General features: G+C 36.4%; 1 pseudogene; it reads right to left on the bottom strand.

Annotated features, from left to right (window-relative positions):
• Window positions 1-3499: 3499 nt before the first annotated feature.
• LOC100712687 (olfactory receptor 7E24-like) lies at window positions 3500-4415 on the bottom strand (annotated as a pseudogene).
• Window positions 4416-5489: the final 1074 nt, after the last annotated feature.

The following is a 5489-nucleotide window of genomic DNA, read 5'->3' as shown; positions in this document are numbered from 1 at the left end:
AAAATTATGATACACTGAAAAAAGAAATAGAAAAGGACCTCAGAAAATGGAAAGAAATCCTGTGTTCATGGATAGGAAAAATAAATATTATGAAAATGGCCACCATCCCATAACTGTTATACAGATTCAATGCAATCACAATGAAATTAATGCTAACATAATTCATATCTAGAGAAATTACTCCTAAAATTCATTTGGAACCAGAAGGGCCCTAGAATAGCAAAGACAATTCTAAGCAGCAAAGGCAAGGGAGAAGGCATCACAATTCCTGACTTGAATTTATACTACAAAGCTACTGTCATATAATCAACATAGTTTTGGAATATAAACAGATGTGAAGATCAATGGAATAGATTAGAATCACAACTACCAACACTCTCAACCACCTTGTCTTTGATAAAGTAGCCAAGCATGTTCACTGGATGAATGACAGTCTCTTTAACAAATGGTGCAGGAAAAACTGGCTCTCCATATGTTGAAAATGAAAAGTAGACCTATGTCTATCACCATATACTAAACTAAAGACTAAATGGATCAAATATCTCAATATAAAAACTGAAACACTAAATCTGTTGGAAGACAAAGTAGATAAACATCTTGAACACATAGCGGTAGGTAGAAAGTTCATGAACAGGAATTAACCTGCATGGGAACTACTTGCGAAATCAATACATGGAATCACATTTATTGAGAACTTTGTGCACGTCAAAAGAAACCTCCAGCATAGTGAAAACAAAACCCACAAACTGGAAATAAATCTTAGTCAACTGTCCCTCAGAAAAAGGACTCCTGTATAAAACATATGAAGAATATTTAAAAATTCAGACCCCCAAAATTCAAAGACCCAATCCAAAAATGGGCATCTGAGATGAACACAGTTCTCACATGAAGAAATACAAATGGCAAATAAATACATGAAAAAGTGTTCATCATCATTAGTCATTAGAAATGCAAATTAAAACAACACTCAGATTCCATCTCACTCCAGAAACAATGGCCAGGATCAAGGGAACTAATAACAATAAAACCTGGGGTGGCTATGGGGAAAAAGTAACACTCCTGCACTGTTGGTGGGAGTGTCAACTGGTTTTACCACTGTGGAGGTGAGTCTGGAGATTCTTCAAAAAGCTGGAATTAGAAGTCCCATTTGACTCAGGTATTCCAATTCTAGGCATATTCCCAGAAGAACTGAAAACATCATATAATAGTGATATGTACACCCATGTTTATAGCCGCAAAATTTGTAATAGCCAGATCTCGGAAACAACCTAAGTGTCCATCAACTGAGGAATGGATAAAAAGTTGTGGTATTTTTATACAATGGAATACTACTCAGCTATAAAGAATGATCACATTGAGATATTTATAAATAAATGGGCACAACTAGAGACCATACACACAAGCAAAATAAATCAAGCTCACATGCATAAATATCACATAGTTTCCCTAGTGTAAGAAATGGAGAGGTTATGTAAGAGTTTTAAAAATCATGATTCCCCATTACATTGCTTTGAAGCCTTATAAAGATTTCAGTCATTAGATGGAATGGGTTTATCCTGGTATGTTTGATCTTATTATCTGGGATGATATGAACAGCTATTTTGAAAAAAAAAAAAAAACAAGACATTATAATATTCAATGCTGATTTAATACCATCTTACTCCGAAGTCCTACCATGCTTTTGTCCTTCTGTTTCCATTGGTTCTATCATGTTGTACCTTATTGTATTGTATTATGTGTGATGGTATAAACCAATTTTCTATGGAAAATGAGATAATAGAATAGGCATTGTTCATTTTTTGTAATTCAGTTCTGAATACTCTGTAATACTTTCATTCTCTTGAATGGTTTTGTACTATTTTGTTATGTTTGATACTGTTGTATGTGAAGTTATGTTCAACTATTTAAAAGAAAGAGACATTATGGTAGTTACTGTTAATTACAGGTTGTCTCCTGGTGAAATACTGTGTTGCTTACATTGTTCTGTTCTGTTCTGCCTTGTTGCATCCTGTTTTGTCTTAATCTCTTTAAAATAAAAATAAATAAATATAAATCAGAGTCAGGACTAGAGAACAAAATGGAGAAGTCAGTGCTTCTAAGAAAGGCCTCTCTGACAAGTCATTTAAGAATGACTTAGAGAAGTGAGTAAATGAGCCCTGTAGACATTTGAGGGAAGGCAGAGGGCACAGCAAGAGCAAAGACTCTGAGATAGGATGGCACTTGGTGTTTTTAAGGGCTGTGATGTGGAATTCAAACCCAGGAAATTAACTCTAGAACTTGTATTCCATATTCTCCATTAACTTATACACTTCTTTTCATAAACTCTGCTTTATGCAGATTATTATGAAAACAGTATCATAGTTAAATGCAAATTATTTATCTTGTTAACAAAAAGAGAATTTAGGCATCCATTACCACCCAAGTATTTAAAACTAAAAAGTCTTGTGGTGAAAACAGTGTACAATGCCATTACTCTGTCTCATTATCCAAATTTCTATGTGTGCTCATGATGTAAAGAAGTGTCTCTAATAGTCTTCTCTCCATCTTCCCTTTAACAGTTACGTCCTCTACTTACATACAAATAATTTCCTTTCTGCAAGAATGTTCATAAGACAGATTTGTTAGTCTCTGACAAATTAAATCTTGTAGCACAAACCTGTGGACGTTTGCAACTGGAATGTTGGCAAGTTGGGGATGTAGGGTAGCAAGTGATGTCTCTACTGGCTCACATGCAAAATCTCAGAGCCCACACTGATCAGATGCCAGAGGACCAGGGGAGGCTCCTCACAATCCCAGAGCACTGATATCAACAATATAAGATAGGGGCCCCCTATTTCAGAAAACCATGAATGAGGAGACTCAGCAGTAAAAATCTGATCAGAACAATCAAAATGAAATGCAGCTAGAACTGGCTACATACTAGAATCATGGAGTCTCAATACAAACAGCTCTGAACTGCAAAAATTGGCCCAGGTTATTTATTCCAATCTATAAAGACTTGTAAGGTGGAACTGAAATTTAACAAAAGAAAAATAAAATGATTCTGCACAAAATGCTTCAGACCTTCCACTACTCAAGAAGAACCTCAAGTGAACTGTTCTATTTGTTCAATGTTAATCACCATTTTCTCTCCATTCTACACTGTGGTAATATACTGTCCTTTCAAAAAGAAAATTAATCAGAAAAGAGAAATCATAGAGAACTCTATTTATGTGATGCATAGAGATAACATGTGTTGGTATCATTTGTGGCAAAAAATATCTCTTTATCTATCTCTAAAAATTTTTCAACTGCCAAAATGAGACTTTGCATCCTTATGAATTCCACTTACCACAATAAGCTATGATTTTAATATGAATAGTAATAAAATTCTCAGGAATCAAACATCAGAAAGAAAATACCAACAAAGTTCTTTACAAGTTAGTTTTGAGTATACATTTTCACAATGTTTTCAAACCTACATTGCAAATGGACCACAAACATCTTGGGATTACACTCTCTAGATGAGAATACTCTTCAGGGTGCTCCTGATGTCCCTGTTCCTCAGGCTGTAGATGAAGGGATTCAGCATAGGGGTGACAACAGTGTACATCAGGGAAGCCACCATGCCCTTGCTGGGAGAATAGGACACATCTGAACCAAGGTACATCCCAAGGCCTGTTCCATAAAACAAGCAAACAGCTGAGAGATGAGAGCTGCAGGTAGAAAAGGCTTTGCACCTCCCCGCAGATGATGGTATTTTTAGAACGGAGGAAACTATTTTATGGCAAGAGAAAAGGATCCCCAAAATGGGGAAAAAGCCAAGAATAACACCACCGATATATGTGACCATGGTTTTCAGTAAAGGATCAGAACATAAAAGGCTGAGTAGTTGCGAAGGATCACAGAAGAAATTTGCAATTTCCATGTGCTTGAAGCAGGTAGACAGTAAAACAATTGAATTATGCAGTTGAGAATCCACAAGGCTAAGAAAGACAGACAGCAAAAGTAATAAGGCACAGCGATATGCGCTCATAGTGACGGCATAATGCAGGGGGGTGGCAGATGGCCACAAAGCGGTCATAGGCCATCACAGCCAGGAGCATGCATTCCATACAGGCAAAAAGGATAAACAGAGACATCTGTGTGAGGCAGCCCACGTAGGAGATGCCTCTGCTGTGAGTTAGGATGTCCACAATCATCTTAGGGACCGTGGTGGAGGTGAAGCAGATGTCATTAAAGGACAGGCTGGAGAGGAAGAAGTACATGGGGATGTGGAGATGGGGGTCAGAGCTGACGGCCAGGATGAGGAGCAGGTTCCCAAGCACAGTGACCAGGTACATGGTCAGGAACAGGCCAAAGAGGACCAACTGCACGTCTGGGTCATCTGAGAAGCCCATGAGATGGAATTCTGTGGCATGTGTTAGATTATGCATCCTGATAATACTCGAACACCTGTTCAGAAAGAAAATTTATTAGAAAAGTGAAATCACACAAAACGGTATAAGTTATGCATTGAAATATTCCCCATCAATTTATTCCTATATGGTGATCAAAACCTTCACCAACATTGTTCTATTGTGACAACACTGACCATCATGAAGTCTTTCATTTTTGGTGGCCTGTTTTCCACTATCTTCTCTGCAGCCCTACCTTTATAGATTCTCCACAGCAAAATATTATCAGGCCAAGAAATTCAAGGGTCAGAAATCTCTGAGCCCAGCAATGTACAAACAAATTTTCAATTCAAAAACTAAAAGAATGTTACTCCTCTGTCTTTAAAAAATATGTTTCTATTGGAAGAAAATAAAAAGCATTCATATATGAATTATTTAAATCTCAGAAAATGGTACTGTATCTCTTGACTTAAGGTGTCTAAAATACTTCAGCATCTAGGAATTCATTTCTGAAGTGAAATTAAAGTGAATTTGATCATAATCAGAACACATTGGGTTGATCCAGTTACATCACATAACTTTTCATCAATCTATTGTTTTTCTAATTTCCATCTTTCAGTGAGAGAATAGCCTATCAGTCTATGTTTGTAGCTGAATTAGTGTGCAACTCTTATCCTTGTCTTTATTGAACTCTTATGTGTAATGCGGTTAAAATAGGTGCACATAAGTTTGAACATTATATCCACGAATGTAGCATTATCCCACACTGGGCTTAACAATCACTTAAAAAATAATGTTAAAAGAGCAGATTTGATGATTTAGTTTGATACTAGAATTTCTTATAACACAGTGTCACTATGACATTTGCTAGTTTGACATCACCCTGTCCTTTTTACTGACTCAGTATTCTTCTGTATTGTGGTAATGTGCTTTATTAGTCATGTGATCATAAACACCGTTGTATGTAATGGGAGACATTAGAAATAAAAAATGACCAGCTTTCCTGATACTGACAGGCAGATTTTCACATAAGTCTCTCCTGAGGTAGGTGATATATTTCTCTTATTTCAGCTATGTGATGGTAAAAGATACATATTTTTGTTGAACCATATC

Source organism: Cavia porcellus, unplaced genomic scaffold (genome assembly GCF_034190915.1).
Source record: "Cavia porcellus strain 051 isolate PalLab524CR breed Dunkin Hartley unplaced genomic scaffold, mCavPor4.1 scaffold_17, whole genome shotgun sequence".
NCBI lineage: Eukaryota > Metazoa > Chordata > Mammalia > Rodentia > Caviidae > Cavia > Cavia porcellus.
The sequence above is the reverse complement of the archived record's forward strand: the minus strand, read 5'-3'. Positions and strand labels throughout refer to the sequence as shown.